The 22,890-nt window shown below is 45.1% G+C and overlaps 1 protein-coding gene across 7 annotated transcripts in view; it reads right to left on the bottom strand.

The window, feature by feature from the left end:
* The window catches only part of SLC25A19 (solute carrier family 25 member 19), a 259,092-nt gene that overhangs the window by 198,060 nt on the left and 38,142 nt on the right, over positions 1-22,890 (bottom strand). Inside the window, exon 3 of one of the 7 annotated variants that reach the window (XM_078654516.1) lies at positions 3,864-3,910. The exons of the other annotated variants lie outside the window; for them this stretch is intronic. The gene's annotated coding sequence lies outside the window, so the exon portion shown is untranslated. The remainder of the gene's footprint in view (positions 1-3,863; positions 3,911-22,890) is intronic. 7 annotated transcript variants of the gene reach the window in all.

Below are 22,890 nucleotides of genomic sequence, written 5' to 3'. Positions count from 1 at the left end.
ACTGTGTCTAACTCAGTCTTCATACGGGCCATTTCCTGATCGGCATGCTCCCCGAAGAGTGAAGATCCGGAAAAAGGCAGATTGAGGATGCGCTGCTGGGCATCTGGTTTGAGCCCAGTTAAACGCAGCCAAGAGGATCTCCTCGCACATATCCCATGTGAGTAGTTATGTCCAGCTAGAAGGGCGTTATCTGCTGATGAACTAATCATTTGGTTTGCCACCAAACAGCCCTCCGTCACGGTCTCCTCAAAGTCCTTCTGGTCCTCCTTGGGCAATTTCCCTTTGAATCGTTCCATGGAGTCCCATAGGGCTCTATCGTACCTTCCCAGAAGGGCTGATGCACTAGAGACTTTCAGGGATGAAGCTGCTGTGCTGCATACCTTGCGTCCCCAAGAATCTTGCGTCTTGCTGTCTTTGTCAGGAGGAACTGACGAAGAAGGAGCGACTGTGTGATTCTTCCTAGCTGAGGCTACAATAACTGAGTCCGCCGCAGGCTCACCTTTAACAAAGATAGGATCTGAGTCAGCCGGCCTATATTTTTTCTGGATACGTGCCGGTACTGCCCTGATCGTTGCTGGCGTGAGGAAAACCTCTTTGATTGGGTCCATTATTCCTGGAACTAATGGGAGCAACGGCCGTGTATATGATTTGTGATGAAGAGTCTCAAAAATCACAGTAGTGGACACCTCTGGAGTGGTCATTTCTATATTCAGCTTGTGAGCACCCCTTTGCAAAACGTCCAGATACGTGTTGACGTCGTCAAGAGGGGAAGCTCTTGAGCGAGGGCTGTCTGCCAGCGTCGGAGAGTAGTCCCCTTTAGAAGATCTAGGCGAAGATGGAGGGGAGGATGATGGAGTTCTTCTTCTCCTGTGGTGAAAATGCTCCTTCCTCACCGGTGATCTCCTAGGTCGTTCCTCCCTTCGAGGAGAACGTGATACCCTCTGATGTACTGGAGATCTCGATCTCTCAGTCCGTACCTCCTTTCTCGGTGTTCGAGATTTGGGTTGCTCCCTCCTAGGCGATCGGGAGACCCTAGGGGCATGCGACCTGTCCGCTCTTCTCTCTCGTGAGCGTGATCGGTGAATGGCAGGACTCTGCCCATGTGCCTCTTCTGCTTGCTGAAGAGGAGACCCGTGGACTGGACTCAAGTACCTTTGAAGTCTCTCTGGTGCCTTAGAATCCTTCCAATTACTCAAAGGAGCATACCATCTTGGCGAGAGTCTTATATGTGAAGTGTAACCCCGCTGGGGATTCTTCTGAACCGGACTCCTACTCCTAGAAGATGACCCCGTTGAACCCGAGGCACTTGAGGAGGAATGGAGTGAAGCAGATTGTGTCACTAGGACTGTCGAAGGTACCGAAGGAGATCTCCGTCTCACCGGTGTTGGAGGACGTCTCAAAAGCCTTTCCCTCGACGTCGAACGCCTCTGCGGCGTCGACGGGGTGATAACCTTCGGCGTTGAATGCTTTGACGATGATCTGCGGTCCCTCGACGACGATCGGCGATGATGCGCCGACGGCGGAGTCTTCTCCCTCGACGTCGAACGGTGCTGTCCTGCCGTCGACGGAGGTCTCGACGTCGAACGGCGTTGTCCTGCCGTCGACGGAGGTCTCGACGTCGAACGGCATAGCCCTGCCGTCGACGGAGCTCTCGACGTCGGCCGACGTTGATCTGTCGGCGACGGAGATGTCATCGACCTGGCATGTGGCGACGGCGGAGGATCGGACATCCTCGACGACGAGCGCCGACGTGCCTTCGATGATCCCTTCCTCGACGACGATCGTCCGAGGGGGCTCTTGCTCCTCGACGCCGAGCGCCTCCGTGGAGACGTCGGCGGAGGTGTCACACTCTTCGAAGCCTGTCGACGTCGAGACGACGGCGAGTGTGATCTGTCTCTCGACGCCGACCGTCGCCTGGTTGACGGCGGCGGAGTTGACTTATGTCTTGACGTCGAACCTCTCGTCGACGGCGATCTCGTGGCTTCTCTCGACGCCGATCGTCGCCTAGTTGACGACGGCGGAGCTTTCTTCGACGACGGCGAACCTCTTTTCGACGACGATTTTCTCATCGACGCCGATCTCGACGTCGACGGAGCTTTTTCTCTCGAACTGTCCATCAGATGTTGTTTTTTCAGCGCCGAGCCCGGTGCTGAGGTTGATGGATGCTCTGACTTGCCTTTGGAGGGAGTTCTGGGTCTCTTTGAACTCTTCCTCTCTGCAGATCTTCCTCTCATGGATCTCTGGGCCAGACCATAGAGCCTGTTCTTCTCTCTGTCTTTAAGAGTTCTGTCAGACAGATTTTTACAATGAGAACAGTCTTTAGGATCATGATCCTCTGGCAAGCATAAAATACAGACCTCATGAGAGTCCGTTTTTGCCTTCTTGTGGCCACAAGAAGGGCAATCATCAAATAATGAGGGCATCCTGAAAGGAAAACCTCACAAACAATTGACTGCTAAGCAGTTATTTACTTGACTCTGATGTGAAAAGTCAAAGTTAATCAAAAAATTGTTCTTTTGAAGATTTTCTGACTGAAAAAGGCAGAAAAATGTGGAGCTGAGTATCCAGGGTCCTTCCTGAAGGAGCCGGAAAGAACAACTGACCTAACTGTAACCCCTGAGGCATGATGGGAAGCTAGGGGCTGAGGTGCCTTAAAGGCACAGCGTCAGTTTTAGTACATTCAGCTACAGGTTAGCTTTTCAGTCTTTTTAGACTGGGATTTTGCAATGCAGCCTGGGAGCTGTATATGCTTACAGTGTGTTATGAGAATTTCTACTGTTTTCTAAGCATTAAAACAGTTTCTAAACAAGCATTGGTGTTGTTTCTCATGTTTCTAATGCAAAATACACTGTATTGTGGAAATTCTTCACAGCATATTCCAGCTCTATTGTTTTATTTGGCTGCAATTGCTTATTTTTATATATATATATGTCAATATATATGTGGGGCACATATAATATATTGTTTCCGGGGTCCCGCGCATGGGCGGGAATATTCTAATGCTTATGACTATTGATGAGGATCCCCTGGAAGAGAACCTATGCTACACAATACTTACTTCTTCCCTCGTAGTAGACTTAGGTTAGGTACATTGGGGTAGGCATATTTTAGAAGCACCAGTTGAGTATTTTAGTCAATGTTATTTATGTATGTATTTTTATATGGCTTAGAAACCATACAATGCTCTTACAGTATTCTTTTATATTACTATTCTCGCTGTACGCATTATACTTTGCAGTCTGCATAACGATTGTAGCAGTTCACTTCGCTTGGATGAGAAAGAAGACTGTTCAATAAAACTTTTATAGAAAATGCCTGTCTCTCTATTTCTCTGCAACTCTGTAGAAACGAAGCATGCAAGATTGACTGAGTGAAATACTTATCTATTGTTTCCGCGACTGAGAGATATATTCTTATTCCTGGGAAACAAAGAGGTCATGTTTATGCGGTTGTCAGAAACTAATCCCTTCTTGTGTATTCGAGAAAGTTTCTAGTGACCTCTGAGTTAGCTGGCACACACACAATTAAGTTTAGTATATTCGATAGAGACCTAGTTGACCTCAGTACTACGTCTAATCTATAGGATATATTATTCCAATGCGCAGAGCCTATTGGGGATATAGGAACTACACTACAGTTCCACCTTCCTGGTCTTCTATCGGATGCACATTTTAGCTCGTCCCCTCAGGGCCTTACTTTGGCTTCTCAAACGTGTGACTCTTAAATATAGCATATAAAACATAAATTAAGATTTCACAACACATTTTCCAGCTTATTTGTAATTATTGTGTAACAATACACACTTTCGTGAAACTCCAAGAACAGGGTGGTTGATGACCACGGAGAGTTTCAGGAACACTCACCAGACTCTGGATCATCAGCAGTACACATATGCAGAGCGTCAACTGATCTGGCAGAAAAGAGCAAAAGGGAAAGGAACTGGTAAAAGAACAGGGAAAAATAACAAACGTGAAAGAGAATACTAACACTGAACAAAACTTTGCGGCAGTGGGTAGCCGAACATCAAAACACGTTAGAAGACAACTTCCTCCATCCAACCAACTCTACCTGCCTTAATCCAGAAATGCTCTGCCTGTTCTATTGGTCAGCCAACTACCTCTAACCTGACCCCTCACCAGTCTTCTCAAGTTCAGTCCCAACCTACTCCATTGTGGGATTAGTTTCCCTGCTGCCTTCTTTTGTTTACTTAGCTCCTTATTGTTTACCAGCATTAGCCTTAAGTAACTGACACAAGGCTCTGATTTTGCTACCGTGGTTATATAGGATTGGAATTCCCTGTGGGACTGTAAGCACATACAACCTAACATGTTTTACCAACAACTCCTCACCACTTTCTTCTCGCACAGGAAAAAATTGGAAATTTACACCTGACAAGGGAAGGAGTAAAGTTTTTTCCAGGGTGGGAAAAAAAGATAGTTGTAATAAAATGTTATTTAAAATTGCTTAGCAGACTACTACGTGAAGAAATAACAGGCTTATAAAATGGACTTCACAAACGTTTGCTACGAGTACAGTTTCCAGGCCTAATTCTGTAAACTTGTGAATTCCTTAAAGTCGTAAACGTGCACAGTGTAAGGACACATACTGCGAGTGCACTTTTGCGATTTTGGCCCTCCAATATATTTTCATGTGCCAGAAAAGATTTTAAACTGACTCCATTTTTAATCTATCTTGAAAATATTGGTATGATGGAAAACAGGTTTTACTAAATGATGACTCAGAGAAATGGCATTTACAACTGCACAAGTTTAACAAAACATTATTTTTCCAAGCAGCACATTTTGTTGCGTATATTTTATTTTGAAAGCAATCAATCACCAATCTTGATTTTAGACTTATTCATACACATTTACTTTCTTTTACAGCTCAACTCATCCCAATGTAGGTTGTCAGAGCGCTTTCAATCACACATACAGCAACAGTAAATCATGCAGGTGTATAAATCAACAGGATATGTTACATAAGTCAGTGAGAGTTACAAGATTTAGAAGTCCTATTGTTCATACTAGTATTGTATTGCAATATCTATATAGCGCTTACTACCTCTATGGGGGTAGGCTTAAGTGCTAGCCTATATGGGTAGCACACTACACCATGTAGTGTGCGTGGTTGTAAGTGAGTTGTCTTTGTTTTGATCTTGTGTGGGTAGTGTTACCCAGTTGTGTGTGATGACCACTGAGGTAGGGTTATCATGTTAGGGAACGCAGGGCTTAAGGGCTTAACAGTATAATAGATCAAGAAGTGTGAGAGAGAGACGTGAAGTTAGTTGTTTTTAGTAAGTGGGCAGCTTTGAGCCGCTCTGCTGGGCTATTTCTCATGATCATAGCCCACTCAGCTGGTTGCTGCGTTGGACTGTCCATTCTGAGAGATTCTGTTTAAAGTTGATGGTCATGAAAAAGACATAGGTTAAAGAGAGGATGTAGAGATCTGCTGGGGTGGGCTCTGTTAATATCATCTCATATCTGTTTGTCATGTTGAGATATCAAGAAGCGGTTGTAGTATGAAGCGTGTTGGGACTTGCAGTGATGGACTTAAAGTCCCCCGTTGACCAGTAGCATGTGGCAGATCTCTTCTATTATGCCACACCTGTTCAGTTGGTAATAGGTGGTTTATTATTGTGGACAAGGTGCAGATCCTGCAGAAATGAACCCAACAGTGAGCATAGACAACTGCCTTATTCAATCGTATATTATCTTATCTTATCTTAACCAGAATTTATACAGCGCACGTTCACCCAGGGGTTTCATGGCGCTCACCAATAGGTCTAGAAACTGAACCCAAGGAAGAGAAATGGAGTACTAGGCCAGCGTCTGAACAAACAGCCAAGTTTTAAGCTGCCGCCTGAACTGAAGGAGAGTGGTAGAGGAGCGGATCTCCAAAGTGAGGGAGTTCCACAGTTTAGTGGCAAGCGTGGCAAACCTGCGTCCTCCCTTCCGTTGGAATTTAAAACGGGGGACATGCAGAAGAATCTGAGAAGCGGACCGCAGGTAGCGAGGAGGAGTGTACTTGGGCAAAAGTTCCTGGATGAACCTAGGACTGCGTGCACGAAGAGCTTTAAACGTCATGCAGGCAGTTTTAAAGAGTGTACGCTGTGTAATAGGAAGCCAGTGAAGTTCGCTTCAGCAGCGGTCTGGCAGATTGCCAGCGTGGGAGGCGATAGATAAGTCTGGCCGCTTGATTTTGGGCCAACTGGAGGCGTTTACTGAGAGCCACAGGGAGGCCCAGGTAGATGGCATTAGCATAGTTAAGCGTGACAATACCAGTGCCATCACAACCTGGGACAAAGCGGACTGAGTAAGCATTCGGCTGATCTTTTTTATTTTCCGAAGCTGAAAAAAGCAGGATGACACCACTGCATTAACCTGAGGCTTTAGTGAGAGCTCATCATCAATAAGTACCCCTAGACTTTTGACCGATTTGAACGGAGTGGGGGGCCGACCAAGTTTGGGGGGCCAATAATGTGGCCCCCAAAGAAGTTTGCTTTTCCCGAAGAGGACCAGCTCCGTCTTTTCAGGATTCAATTTGAGACGGTTACTGTCCATCCAGTGACCTATGAAGAGCATGGTGGACTGAAATTGGCAAACAGATTCTGGGGAGTCATCAATGGTGAAAGTGAATTGCAAATCATCTGCATAATTAAAAGTAGTGACTTTGAAATTTTTTAATGAGTGCAGCAAAGGAAACATATAAATATTAAACAAAATAGGTGATAAGGAAGAACCCTGGGGGACCCCACAAGTGGTGTGAAGTTTCGATGAGGAGAAGGGAGGTAGACCAACAGCTTGCGAGCGGTCACTAAGGAAGGATCTGATCCAGTCATGTACAGTGCTGCGTATGCCGGCTAGTTTGACACGGTCGAGAAGGATGTCATGGTCGACCGTGTAAAATGCGGCCGATAAGTCGAGCAGGACCAGAGCCTGAGGGATGCCCACGTCTGCGCTATGGCGCGGGGAATCCAAAACTGCTGTAATGACCGCTTCGGTGGAATGGGCTGGTCGGAATCTGGCTTGAGCGGGGTCCAAATAGTCCGACTGCTCAATGAAACTAGAAAGATGGGTAGTGACGTGGGCTTCCAAAACTTTGGCCAGGCAAGGAAGCAGAGAAATTCGTCTATATTTAGACAAGATAGTGGGTTCCATACCTGCTTTTTTTTGCAGGGGTACTACCACTGCCTCCTTAAATGAATTTGGTACCACGCCTAAAGTTATGGAACTGTTAAGGAGACGTAATATAGGCAGAGGGAAGGCAGTGATTACCTCTTTTAGGATGTGGGGAGGATAACAATCGCGAGGGGAGCCCGACTTAACCCTGGCCGTCAGTGCAAGCAAGGATGAGACATCCAGAGGAGGGAAGTGGTCAAAAATGAATTCATTAGAAAGATAAATAGAATCATGGGGGATCGGGAAAGAAACTGGGATACTAGACTTGATGAGCATAATCTTTTCCTGAAAATACTCGTTAAGAGTATTACAGAATTCTTGTGTAGCTTTAGGTTTGGCCTGGATTCTTGCAAGATTGGTGAGCTTATCAACGATGGAAAAAATGTCCTTCGATTTATTATTAGACATTTCAATAGAGTTGGAGAAAAACTCCGCTTTAGCTGAAAGAATGGCCTTCATGTAGGCAGAAAGAGCGGCCAAATAGTGGGTCTTCCCGAGGGGGACATAGTTCCTTCTCCACACGCGTTCCTTCTGGCGAACGACGAGTTTCTTAGCCCTAAGGTCCGGAGAGAACCATTTGTGAGCGTCGGATTAGCGCAAAGTTTTTGACATTTTCAAAGGGGCGTGTATGTTACTAGCATTTGCAAGCCAGTCGGAAATATCCGCTACAGATTGATTAAGGTTAGCGTTGTAAGCAGGAACTGAGGTCCTCAAACTACCAAGAAAGGCAAAGGTTTCCAGAGAACCCCATTTCCTGATCAAGCCTTCACTGGTGTCAGTATTTATAGATGGCTTAGTGATGGAGATTTAAAATTGGATCAAGAAGTGGTCAGACCATGTGCAGGGAGAGATAGTGGGAGGTGCAAAACTGAGGTTGGAACTCCAGATCTGATCTAACGTATACCCTCTGATGTGGGTGGCGGATCGAATGTGATGGCTAAAATTGAGCCAACTGCCTTATTCAATCGTATACATACAAGTTTTACTGCTTATGGCGATACAAAACATGCCTTAGTGATTGACCATCTTCTTTTATTTTTTTCACATTTCCTATTGTGTTTTGGTTATCAACAATACATATTACATACATTCAGAATGCATCTGCATTGTGTTGCTTAACATTTTAGAAGCTTTCTAGAAATCCACTTCTGCATGGTACACAGAGATATGCAATGATATTCGTCTGCAAGTGACAGTGGAACATTTTGCACAGAAGTATATTGCATGCAGAAAGAAAGAACAAACACAGAAGAGTGAGCATAGCAGGATTTGGATGGCAATTAGTTAACCAGCATTGGGAAAGCCAATACGGTCTTGCCTTAAGAACATACTGGTTTGCCAATACTTGTTATCCATACTGCACAGCATACGCATTGCTGTGCAGCATGGCTTGATAAGAAAATAAGTGTGCCTACAAAATTATGCAGCTGGCTTTTTTCTTTTTATTTGCTACTCCAACTCTGATAAAAAATAAAAATAAATGCTCATAATCATTAATTTTTTGTTTTTTAGAAAGCAGGCACTGGGAATCATCACAGGCAGCGGGCACAGAAGCAGCATAGCAGCATGGGTCCAAAGAAGGTGGAGGAAGGAAGAGGCCGGAAACACCACAGGGTGGGTGGGGACTGAAGCAACACAGAGGCCGGAAGCAACCTGGAGGAGGCAGGTGGGGGGGAAGCAACACAGAGGGGACAGGGTGAATAAAAGAGCAAGAGGGAGAACAACATGGAGTGGGGGAGAGAAGCAAACGGATGCGAATGCAGCGTGGATTCAGAAGGGGGAGAAGCACATGGGTGAAAAAGCAGGTTTCGGGATCACACAAGTGCATTAAGAAGGGGGCGGGACTGGAAGCAGAAATATTTCATGAACAAATGTTTATCCATTTTATAAGTGGTACGCCATTTTGCAGTTCGTGTTATTATATTGCTCTTTTGGTCTTCGTCTTTGGAGAGACAGACTGTGTACGTGCTGTTGATGGCGTGCAAACACCAGGTGCAGGATGTTTTTAGCTTGTGGGTGTTCGTGGAATGTGCTTGTAGGCAATTTTGGTGCACTTCCTGAATTAGCCTCCTGATTATCGCCGGACTATAATGATTTATTGCTGTCTTCAGTGCAATGTTCTCCTCAACTGTATAAACGGCTGCTGACTGCAACTCCCAGCAGAACAGTGTAGCTGGTCGCTGGCTGTTCTCGCTCAAGCTAAAGCAAATAAACTTTGCTTGCTGACTGCTTACCACTGTGTTTGTCTGTGCTTTGTTTAGAATGAGAAGTTTACTTTAACAAATGGTGCTGAAACCCCAAGATACCAAGTTTGAGCCCAGTTGGATGCAGTTAGATTGGATGCAGTTGTTAGATGCAGGAGGATCAGTGGCAGTGATCCTCCTGGACCTCAGCGCGGCCTTTGACACCGTTAACCATCGGGTCCTGATTCAGCGACTCAAGAACATTGGTGTTGAGGGCACGGCTCTGACCTGGTTCAAATCATTCCTTGGCCACCGCTCCTTTCAGGTCTGGGAGAATGACACCCGTTCCCCCGAAACCCCCCTCCAATGTGGTGTGCCCCAGGGCTCATCATTAAGCCCGACATTATTCAATGTCTACATGTCCCCATTGGAGGAGGTTGTCACCCCGTTCGGAGTGAGAATCATCAGCTATGCTGATGATACACAACTAGTGGTGTCTTTATCTCACCCAAAACAAGAACCATCAGACCTCTACAACTGTCTTGCAGAAATTCAAGGATGGATGAATAGGTCGTCTCTGAAACTTAACGGTTCAAAGACGGATATTCTCCTCCTTGGCCAGAAAGGGCTCTCTCTCCCGCAGAACATCTGGCCCCCCTGCTTGGGTGAACCCCCAGCCCCCAAGTCTGAGATTAAAAGCTTGGGAATATGGCTTGAAAAAGACCTGACCTTTAAGACTCAAGCCAAAAACCTAATAATAATAATAATAATAATAATAATAAGTTGGAGTAACTGCCACAGTTGAAGGACCAGGAGATCCAGAAGACTCCGAAGGGTACGGCTGCTGCGGGGAGCTCGGTTTCCTGCAGTCGCAGTCTATAGAATCTCCTAGGACACCCGACATGTGACCCACTTGGCTGAATCCCAATGAACCAGGCCTTTGTTGCCTTGACACAGTAAAATAACAGGTGAGGAGATGATGAGTTTAAAAATTGGGTGGCTTAAGTCTCCCTTGAATGGTTGTTTGTGGGTGGTTGGAGTACCCCAGACCGGATTGAGGCCTCATATAGAGTTACAGGTGTTTCGAGCCCCCTGTCTTGTTATATCAGTATTGATTTCCTTCCTCCTAACCATGGGTTGTTGTGTTAGTAAAACCTCTGCCTGTATAGCAACTTGCGGTCGCATATAGTATTCAGAAGTGGCACAGTCCACACCTCCACTCGGTACACCAGCATGGTATGTAATGAAGAAAAAGGATCTCTAGGCAGGCCCCTTTCTAAAACTCTGCCATGATTATACTAAAGAGAATCCAGATTTAAAATGACCAGAAATAGTGTCCTTTGACAAGCTTAGTTGGATTTTAAGTCTAGACCCTGAGGCTAATATTATGCAATAAAATAGGCTCCATTGACAAGCTAAATTGGATTATTTGTGACAATGTTTAATGGATAGGGAAAGACAGGGAAGGATTTGAATATTGCAGTATGAGGCCTTGATGAATATGCACGGGACTGAAACTAAAGGGTCCCCTGGGAGGGAACAGAAAGGGGAAAAGCCAGCGCCTACGAAAAGAAAAAGAACAAAGAAAAACTGGTAGAGATAGGACGAGAAGTAGAAATGTCGGCTCCGAAAGCTCTTGATGATAAACCCATAGATCATACATCAGTTGTACCCTCAGCTCCCAGCAGTGACTAGGACCCCCTGATAGAACACATACTAATAGTCCCGACCTCCTCCTTATACACCTGCAAGATCAATGCAGCAGCACAAACAACATCCTTCTTAAACTGCCCGACCCTAGAAGCTGCACCCACTGAACCACAATTATTGAAGGTAGAAGGGGGTGACAAAGAAACCAAAATACTTAGATTAGATACTCAGATGACTAAAGAAGAACGGGAAAGGGTAGAACACATATCATGCCATAATGAAAGAGGGTTCAAAGGCCTATGGTATTATTTTCCCCGCCAATGTTAACTTTAGGATGAAGCATCACCTACTGCAAATGGTCTTTGACCAAATATATTATATGTGTATGGATTGGTTTATAACTTACCCCTTAGTCAGGGCTATCCTCAGTTATCCCAACTCCAAGTTGCTAAAGACAATGAGGAACGTTTAAAAGATATTCATGTACCCCTTTCTGACCAGACGGCCTATACATAGAAGTTTACCAAATTGGTAGACAAGATCTTGGATCAAATAGATCAATGCGATCCCCATGACCAGGGGTTGCAACAATAAAAAGATAAGAAACTATTGTCCTCACAAGATAATGTAGAACAGACAGTAACCCCCTTGTGCGTTATGCGTGGTAAAGCCCTGCCACTGAGAAAAGTACCAGGCTTGGAGGTGGCAAATGCAACTATCTAGGTTCATGTTCAGTCATCACACACTGAACTCGCTCACTATTGTCACTCAGCACCCCAACATAGGAGAAACCCTGGATGAATGATATTCCCAAAAAGAAAGCCCATGGAGGGTCACTCCCTTGACATTGGATGATATAGAACAGATGTATCACTGTACCTGCCGATTTATGGTCAGAGCTGAAGAAGGAAGACAGCGCAGAATTTGAGATAGATTGGAACCCCTTGGCACAGAAAGATGAGACAGGATGGCCAGGCCCAAACCCCAAGATGGAAATTCGGAAATTTGCAGGTCACTTAGTAAAGATACTAGAAACTATTGTGCCCCGCAAAAAGATAGATTGGCATAGTCTTATAGCATGCAAACAGGAGCCTGAAGAGAAGGTGTCAGCCTATTTTTCTAGGATGCAAAAGGGTTTCACGACACATAGTGGGATACCGATGGACAATGAAAGTGCACAGTTCACCATGAGTAGCTGTAGGTGTGGAAAAGTAAATTTTGCCATGTTCTGTGTCCCTACGTGTCATCCATCATATGTTATGTGTGCATGATTAAATATGCATATGCATTCCCCATGTTCGATTAATGACGCAATTACAGTTGTGTCCACCTCTAGTATGCCAGTTTCCAGTTCTCGTGAATACTACGTATATCAGGCCTATGTAAAGCTACGTTGCCACGTTTCTCAGTGTGCACGTTATTCTATTATAAAGTCCCCGTTTCTAGGCCTCAAAAGGGCCTGGACACCAGATTCAGCTCCTGTCTCCTGAAACCTCGCTGAGGAGCGATACAGCCCCCACCTGTATCCTCGACCCTTCACTTACTTCCTGCCACGCCGTGCCCGGTCCAGCCTGGCTCAGCCTCTGAGTCTGCCAAAAGTATGTTATGATTCCAGTTATCAGTTCAGTCCTCCTTCTCTGCATTCCTAAGCTACTGAATCGCATCAATAGTTTCCGTCATTGTCTAGCCTTCACGTCTCCACGTTAGAGAAATACTGCATTTAATGGTCATTTAATATTCTTCATCACGCACTACATGTAGAATAATGCATGGTCCAGTCTTAGAATCAAGTTAGCCTTTCCCCTCCTAACTTCTAGTTTATATCAACATGTTCTCTAAACATCAGATACTAGATACTGTTTAGGTACATGTCGCCCTGACTCTCCAGACTTCAGTCTCTGCTCCTAGCACAGAGTTCATAGCCCCCAGCTTCTCCTAGTGATACGTCATTGCTAGTTTGCGCGCACCATCAGGTTAGAGGTCCCGGCTCCTTAGGTAGCCCCCTCCATGGTTTCCGCCCCATTCATGACATATTCTGTTACGTTTGCATCACATGTCTATGTATACGCCCCGTTACACCTCTTTTCGCCCTTATCTTTCGCGTCACACCTTCTGCTCCACCCACTGCTACGCCTACTGCAATGTAATGCTATGTGTTTGCGTTATGTATATATGCTCATGTATTGTTATTAAAAGTCAGCGCGCTCATCCCAGATCCAGCCCCAGCAGCTGCTGGGCCCTGCCATCCTATTCCTATGCAGGTTGTCCTGTTCCTGTCCTTATGCTGTATTAAACCTGCAAAACTCCTACTACCTCGAATCTTGACTCTTATTTATTGAGCTATCTGTTATTCATTTATTCATTCAAAAATAGGGTATTATTTATTTATTTACCACATAATGGCGCCCGAATAGGGACTTGCCCTTTCCCCACGCGTCGGTGAAGCCACGCCGACCCCCTGACCCTCTGCAGTCGTGACGGAACTCTTCTGTGCACCGGCAGATATTTCTGCTTCAAGTATCCCTCAGGCCCACGGAGGAGACGGAGGAGGCGGTCCAGCATCCAAACGAGACGGTGGAGGAACGCGGCGAGTCCCGACCAGAGCCCAAGCCAAGAGTCCAAGGTCCGAGGTATCCGGAGGCCCACCCGTAACTGAAGTCCGAAGTTCGTCGTCCGTCATCGTAGCAGTCCAGTCCAGTCCGAGGCCTTCCGTTCTTGCTGCCCGGTGAGTACCGTTACTGGGGTGGTATCTAGACAGGGTCAATCTAATTGACTCTGGTCCGTGGGTTGGTGGTACACAGACCCACAAACGAAGTGTCCACTTCGGTGGATGCGGGTCCTGACGTGTCTCTTTATGAGACCGGTAAGTTTCGTACTGTTTCAGCAGTGCATCTAGTTCCTGTTCTAGTCAGTTCTGTTCGAGAAAATTCATGTATTTTGTGTTCCGTATTCCAGGTAGTATTCTGTTCGAACTGTTATTTTTAAATGTTCTTCATGTATTTTAATGTCGTGGTATGAATGGGGAATAAGTATCGTGTTCATTGTGTATTGTATTGTGTCTAGATTATAGTTCAGTCATGCCGCTCTTTTCGAAATTACGTCAGTTAAAAACCAGAAAGGGTCTGCTGGAAGCAGCAGTTCCAGTTCCGCCTAGGGACAGTCCAGGTCATTTTATGTATCAGAAGCATGGCATAAGCGCCATATTGTATCTAGATTTATGGGTAGAGTATACCAAACAGTTAGAAGAAAAGTATAGATGGCCCGTATCGGGTACATGGGATGCCGAATGCATCATGCGAGTAGAAGAGGCATTATGGAAAAAGAAAGCCAGACAGTCACAGAAAGATGCCATCGAGTTATGGCGCAAAGAAGCTCATAAAAGAACTGAAAAGGAAATCAGAAAGTCAGAATTAAGTAGAGAATCCTTAGAACGAGCACAAGAAAAAGAACTAATCGAGATAGGTGAACAAGTCAAAGCCGAACAGTCAGACAGACAGAGGCATGCCCTTATTAGGGGTATGTACCCTCTCCTTGCCGAGGGCTTGCCAAAAGCGACCCCAGAGGCATCCAGTAATTTCCCGCCACCATTAGTTCCGACCAAACTACGTCACAAACAGACCGCAGCTGATATTTTTATTTCGTCCTATTTGGACGACACAGTCCCAGAATATGCAAATCCCGTTCGCGCTCCGCCAGTCCCTGTAAATCAGGCACTTCCCGCTTCTCCAGACACCGGAGTACCTGTTACGGTACCCCCGGTCCAGTCCGCCATACAAGTCCAGCCTGCATTTCCATTTCCCACTCTGCCAGGACGAAGAGCCTCAGTAGACGACTCCAGTTTAGGGGCCGCAGGGGGAGGAATTCCTCAAACCCCGCCGCCACACAAGTGTTTAACGACAGCCGAATTACATGCACAAGCGTCACAGCGTACGCCTAGACATCAGACTGTAGCAGAAATAAGAAAATCCCTTGCCGAATGCTGCTATGATCCAGTCCCAGGCGAGGATAATATGGTTTTATATTCATTCCGCGTAAGAAAGGTGGCCGAGTATCTAGTCACCTTACCGAATATGAAAGAAGATCTAGACAGAATATATCGTTTCATCCGTACAGGGGATGATCCAGAAAGTATTAGCGAGGCCATGTCTCAAAGGAAAGCCGAGATCCAGCTCATGATATTAAAGTTTCTGATCAATTGTCTAATAAGAGAACAAGATTACCCGTCTAAAGATCCGGCTGAAATGAGAACCCTGACAAGGTGGAGTGATAATATAGCCGAGGGTAAGCACAAGACCGTCGGTGCTATGGAGAGTATGTACAAGAAAATCCGTAGAGAAATAATAAAGATACACGAACAACGTAAAGCAGCACAAGTAAGCGAGAAAGAAAGTAACTCTGATACTGAAGAGGTAGACGACGAGAATCCCGCCAGAATAGCGTATGTAGGAAAATCTAGATTTCCAGATCGCCATTTACGCCTAGAACACAAGTCTATTTTTCATTCTCCAGCACCAGAACAAGGTTCACTAGAACAAGTGTTTCAAGCTACCGATCACATTCTGAAATCACGAATCGGTTACAGTGAGTTAAGTACCATGCATGAACAAGAACTAGCCCGATCAGCAGTCCGATGGATTACTGATTCTACCACTTTTCCAGACGAAATAGTGGCACAAATGTTTCTGAAAATGCCCCCAGCCGAACAACGACTGGCGGGTATGTATATGATTCAGCACCTCATTACATTGTATGAGGGTCAGCACTCTGATCCAGGCCCGTTACATGATGTCCTGAACGAGTTACTCCAGTATAGATGGAAAGGTCTAGGTACCGATTTAATTAGTGTCATTCTAGAACAGCGTCAAAAATATAGAACGTTTTTGAACCCGCATTTTGTTCATGTCTCACCTCCAGAAAGTAAACCCTTTTACATAGAGAGACAGAATCCGTTACGAGAAGTCCACCCAGTCAGAGGAACGGGTGGCGAACTAGAACGAGTGTTTGTTTACACTCCGATTACAAAGATGGAACTCCTCGAGATGAAGAAATTAATTCCCTGTCATGACAAAGATCCAGCAGGGTTCCATAGAGAATTAAAAGACATGCTCCGTATGGGAGAATACACATATCCAGATATAATTAAAATGTTAAAGGTTCTGCTGCCCGCAGGGGTGTATGAAAAGCTCAAGGAAAAAGAATGGGAGGTGGGAGAGAAAAAGATCGATTGGGCAGTTCTAGAAGCTGAAGACAAGGCACGAGTACCAGGTACCGGTCTTGGAGATAAATGTAAAGAATTACCGGAATTATTAATACAAGTTTTACCCAGATTATTGACAACTAGAAAAGAAGACTGGGATGCAATCTCAGCCTGTAAACAGAAGCAAGATGAGGATATTAGTGATTTTTATTCTAGATTTGAAAAATGTTTCAGCATCAACAGTGGCCTCAAGACAAGTAGTGAGTCATACCCTCACCTTTTTGTTACTAAATTAGTCGAGAATTCAAGCCCACAAATTAAAAATCGAGTTTTAAAAGTCGAAAGTACCTGGCAAGCTAATACCCCGTCCCAGATGTTGCAGATGCTTCAATACCACCAGAATAGAATCAGAGAAGAGCAAGAACACGAGAGAAAACGTATGAAAGACACGAAAATGAAAGTACTAGTTGCACAATCTGTTCCTCAAGACAGTCAGAAGAGGGATCCGAATCAAGCCAGTTATCCTGCAGCTCCCGTTAAAGGGAATTGCAACTATTGTAAACAGCCAGGTCATTTTATAAATGAGTGTGCAGTTCTGAAACACAACATAGCTACTGGTAAGACTAAAGAAAGACCACGTCCGCCTAGACAAGAACAAGTTTCACAGATTCCTCAGCCACAGAATGCACCACAGACAGTTACCGCACCGCAGCCTATTGCTGCAACACAGCACGTTACACAGCAGATGTACCAGTATGCACAGTCTGAGTATCCAGAGTACCAGCAGTATTCATGAAACAGCCTAGAGAGGGAGGTAGGCTTGCCTCTCATCGAGATACCTGTAGATCAAGAAGGTCCCTATGTTCATAGTCAAGTATTAGGGAAAGATAGAAAGTTTTTGATCGATACAGGGGCAAGTAGGACCACAATTAGTCACGCCGAAGTTCCAGGGGCTCCGCTCTCAGGCTCAAGAAATGTTTCCCTTGGATTTTCAGGAAAACCTATCGTAAATGAGATTTCAAAGCCAGTTACTCTAGAAGTAGGTCCATTGTCCCGCACTACTGATCTGTTACTTACTAAGTCATGTCCAGAAAATCTATTAGGCATTAAAACACTGAAAGAGTTAGGTGCAGTTATATGCTGTTCCCCAGAGGGAATACGATTGTTCCTACGTGACTTCAAGGGTCACTATGTATTACGAGATTTTGATTCAAGACTGTCTAATGTTCCACAGCATCTATGGGCGCAAGGTCCAACTGATGTAGGTTACATGCAAATCACACCCTATCGTGTGACTCTCAAGCCAGGTGTAGTGTTACCACGAATCAGACAGTACAGATTGCCACCTGAGGCTGTAGCAGCCTTATCCAAAATTATTGACGAGCTTATTGCTCAAGGAGTGGTTGTAGAAACTGACTCCAATGTATGTAATTCTCCGATCATTCCAGTCATGAAACGTACTGATCCAAATGCACCCCCAGTATATCGATTAGTGATTGACCTACGAGAGCTTAATAAATGTATTATTCCGCAGTACCCAGTTGTCCCAGACATCTCTTCCCTATTAACGGCCATTGATTCCGAAGCCACGTTCTTCACTGTAATAGACCTCAAGAACGCATTTTTCAGTGTTCCTATTCATCCAGACAGCCAGTTCCTTTTCGGATTTTGTTTAAATGGAAGGAGCTATATGTTTACACGAGCTCCTCAAGGTTTCACAGAAAGTCCTAGTATTTACAGTCAAGCACTTAAGAGACAACTAGACAACATTTACATGCCAACTGACACTGCGCTGCTCCAGTATGTCGATGATCTACTGATCACAGCCCGTTCTGAACGTGCTTGCGAGCGAGCATCCCTTACAGTCTTGTATTTCCTAGCCGAGATGGGGCACAAGGTGTCCCCTTCTAAGCTTCAATTCTGTGTCCAGCAAGTGGTCTACTTAGGACACTTGCTGTCCAAGAGGGGTAGGCAGTTGACACCAGACCGTATCCAGTTGATAGCGAGTCTTCCTCAGCCCAAGACCCAGAAGGAGGTACGTGCTTTTATCGGCCTTACTTCTTATTGCAGACAATGGATTCCTCAGTATGCATTTCTAGCCAAGCCACTGATACAGTTAACGACACAGGAGGCAGCCGTATCGACTGTCCTCCCTTGGACATCTGAACATACACTTAGTTTCAATGAGTTAAAGAAAGCTTTATGCCAAGCTCCAGTTCTAGCTACACCGAACTACAGTAAGCCTTTTACACTTTTTGTCACAGAACGCGAAGGTACAGCATTATCTGTTCTCACACAAGATCAAGCAGGACAATACAAGCCATGTGCTTATTTTTCAAGCACATTAGATCCTGTAGCCCAGGCTCTGCCTGCGTGCCTCAAGTCAGTTGCAGCCACAGCCCTAGCTATCAGACAAAGTGATTCCATAGTTTTAGGACATTCCTTGACAGTACAAGTTCCACATTCTGTGGAAGTTCTTTTAAACCGAACACAGACTCAACACTTGACAATTGCACGTTTAACAGGTTATGAATTGACACTGTTCCAGCCACACATAGAAATCAGACGCTGCAACATTTTAAATCCTGCTACACTGTTACCATCAGTTACTTCGAATCCTGACCCACATGACTGTGTGGAAGTAGTTAACATTACGACAAAGCCAAGACAAGATCTGACAGATACTCCGTTACCAGACCCCGACCTGACACTTTATGTGGATGGTTCATGTATGAGAACTAGTACAGGAGAACTAGTCGCCGCGTATGCAGTGACTACTGACACTGAAGTTATTGAAAAACACCGTATTGACACCCTGTCCGCTCAAGCAGCAGAGCTAGTTGCTCTGACACAAGCCTGCATACACGCCAAGAACTTGAAAGTTAATGTTTACACAGATTCACGTTACGCATTTGGAGTTGTACACGACTTCGGAGTGCTCTGGCAGGAGAGAGGTTTCATGACTTCTCATGGAACCAAGATTCAGCATGGTCTCCTTATTCAAGCTCTGTTAGATGCCATACACTTACCGACATCTATCGCTATTATGAAGTGCAAAGCACATACGATAGTTACTGACATTATTTCCCAAGGTAATGATCTAGCAGATCGCACAGCCAAGCTTACAGCACAGACTCTAGACATTCCAGTTAACATGACACACACTCCAGATCCGATTACATGTATGACAGTTAAGGATCCTACACAAGATGTCATAGATATCCAGTTACATGCTACTCCCGAAGAAATCAAGAAATGGTCCGAACAAGGAGGGGTCCAGACAGACCAAGGATGGTTAACAAAGGGTAGAGCCACATGGTTTCTCCCCGACTCTATGGTTCAAGTCATTATTAATACCGCACATAGTCCAGCACATTTAGGAGAAAAAGCTATGTTAGACAGTATCCAGAACATTTGGTTCAACAAGCATTTACGAGCTGCAGCCAAGCAGAAAGTCCGTACCTGTATGATATGTTGTCAGTTTAATCCAGGTAAAAGTGTCCCGGTAGAACAAGGTGGATTCCAGCCCCCTGACCACCCTTTTGAAGTCCTCCAGATGGATTATATTCAGATGGAGCGATGTCGAGGTTTCAAGTATGTCCTTGTAGTTGTATGCGCTTTGTCCAGGTGGACAGAAGCATATCCAGTCCCAGATTACACAGCCGCGACCACTGCCAAGCAGTTGGTTCGTGAGTTCTTCCCCCGTTATGGACTCCCTAGAGTCGTATATTCTGATAACGGCCAGCCATTCTCATCTGAACTCATGAAGCATGTTTCCCTGTTGTTAGGGTACCAGTGGAAGTTTCATTGTGTACGCCATCCTGAAGCAGCCGGTCTCGTAGAGAGACATAACCAGACTCTGAAAATCCGTATTGCAAAAGTGTGTAAAGAGAAAGGTGTGGACTGGCTAGTAGCTCTACCAGTCGCTTTATTTTATATGCGCATGGTCGCACATTCCAGATCAGGTCTGTCCCCGTACGAGGTCGTATTCGGCCGCCCCCCAAATATGTGGGGTACTCCTAGACCCCGAAGTATTACCGATGTTTCAAGTAATATGCTGACAGATTACCTAGCTTCCTTGATGTCTGCCCTCAACTCATGTCGTTCACAGGTTGCCGCCGCATTTCCAGACAATACCGAGGTGGCACCGCATGAAATCGTTCCAGGATCCATGGTGATGGTCCGCAACTTTGACAGATCAAGTCCGCTGGAGCCTCGCTGGAAAGAGCCCCGACAGGTCCTCCTCACCACCCGTACAGCCGTGAAGTTGGAAGGACGCAAAGGCTGGGTACACCTTTCTCATATTAAACTTTTTAATGGACTGAAACCCGTCTTAAAGAACATTTCCCAGGATTTGAAGGATTGCCAAAGCATTGTTCTCAAGGACTGTCCCGCAAAAGACATTGCTACAACCCCTCCCCTGTTAGAGAAAACTCCGCAACAGGAGTACAAGCTAAAACTCCGGTCTAGTAAAATAAGTCAGTCAGTTTGATTGTCTAAGTCCTCCCCTAGGTGAAACGGTTAGACTGTTTCTGACATGTATAAAATAGACCCCCATAGTGAGAGAGTTAGTCAAAACTCAATTCGATGTATCGTTTTTCTATGTTTCATATTGTTTCTCAGCATTATGATTTCCTGCACCAGTTATGCATTTTTCTTGTATTTTCCAGTTCTTCATGTAAATAAGTCTGCTAATGCTACAGTAGAGCACACGTTTAGTGATCTGCCTCCTCATGAACTCTCTTACCGCCTCGCTATGCGAAATAACTCATTCATCCGCATGTTACATTACTCACACCAGTCCAGCAATACCACTAATTGTTGGGTGTGTGGTCGACTCCCCCCTTTCCAGACACCGAAGGGAGTTCTGCCACTTTTTCCTTATCCTTTTTCACATAATGGTTCGTGTGGAGCATGGTCCACGTTAACGTCATCCTCAACAGATATGTCTTTTCTTAACAGTACATGTTTTCCAGACAAGCAAGGTCTTCCCCACAGAACAGGCTTAGATCTAGAAAATGAAGTGTATAATTTAGGTAATTATTCGTCGAATTTCATGGTCCTGAATGTTCAGTCTGATACTACTCCAGACTTACCTGCTATTTCAGTACTACCAGTCAAAGGCGAATTATGTGTCCGTAATTATGGTTCTGTACATGTAGGACACAGTGATTGTACTACTATTGTCAAGTATAGTGACAGTGGGAAATCTATTTTCAAAGCTTCACGTCATTCTTATTTTATTTGTGGTCAAACTGCATATGTTCGTCTGCCCCTCGATTGGGAGGGAACCTGTTACATTGCCTTCCTACTGCCACCTGTTTTCCTAGCCCCACCTGATTATCATAGAAACACACATCTAGTACACGTTAGACATAGAAGGGAGTCCCCAATTGTCGATTATACTGAAACTGCTCTAGAACAGTATACAGATTTCAATAGAGGTTTCTTTTTCTTTATAGGACCTATCCAGAATAGTAAGCTAATCCGTAGGTTAACAAGAACCCTCGAAGCTGTAGTAAATGAGACTGCCTCTGCTCTAGGTAACTTAACTGAAGAGCAATCTGCTATGAGATTTGTCGTTTTACAGAATCGTCTCGTCCTTGACGTCATACTGGCCGATAGGGGCGGGGCCTGTAGAGTCATCGGATCTAGTTGCTGCATTTTCATTCCAAATAACGCGCCGTCTGTTTATTCAGCTATAACCAGACTCCATAAAATTGCCCATCTGTTACATCAAGATCCAGGCACCTGGACATGGTCCGGTTGGTTCTGGAATATAATTTCCGCATGGGGATGGAAAATATTGTCCTTCCTAGGTATTGCAGTAGCGATCATATTCAGCTGCTGTCTCTGTATACAATGTGGCCCTGCGATTTGCGGCATTTGTGCTACCTCTTGTATTCCTAGTCCCAAGCCCCGTTCTAAATCCCGTTCCAGGATAATTCGAGACGAGCAAATGATACTGTATGAAATGATAGATGGTATCATGAAAATTGATGTTTCCTGATGGAAACGTAGTGACAAGGAGGGAATGTGGAAAAGTAAATTTTGCCATGTTCTGTGTCCCTACGTGTCATCCATCATATGTTATGTGTGCATGATTAAATATGCATATGCATTCCCCATGTTCGATTAATGACGCAATTACAGTTGTGTCCACCTCTAGTATGCCAGTTTCCAGTTCTCGTGAATACTACGTATATCAGGCCTATGTAAAGCTACGTTGCCACGTTTCTCAGTGTGCACGTTATTCTATTATAAAGTCCCCGTTTCTAGGCCTCAAAAGGGCCTGGACACCAGATTCAGCTCCTGTCTCCTGAAACCTCGCTGAGGAGCGATACAGCCCCCACCTGTATCCTCGACCCTTCACTTACTTCCTGCCACGCCGTGCCCGGTCCAGCCTGGCTCAGCCTCTGAGTCTGCCAAAAGTATGTTATGATTCCAGTTATCAGTTCAGTCCTCCTTCTCTGCATTCCTAAGCTACTGAATCGCATCAATAGTTTCCGTCATTGTCTAGCCTTCACGTCTCCACGTTAGAGAAATACTGCATTTAATGGTCATTTAATATTCTTCATCACGCACTACATGTAGAATAATGCATGGTCCAGTCTTAGAATCAAGTTAGCCTTTCCCCTCCTAACTTCTAGTTTATATCAACATGTTCTCTAAACATCAG

This window comes from Lissotriton helveticus, chromosome 7 (genome assembly GCF_964261635.1).
Source record: "Lissotriton helveticus chromosome 7, aLisHel1.1, whole genome shotgun sequence".
Lineage (NCBI taxonomy): Eukaryota > Metazoa > Chordata > Amphibia > Caudata > Salamandridae > Lissotriton > Lissotriton helveticus.
This window is presented reverse-complemented; position numbering and strand designations above follow the sequence as displayed.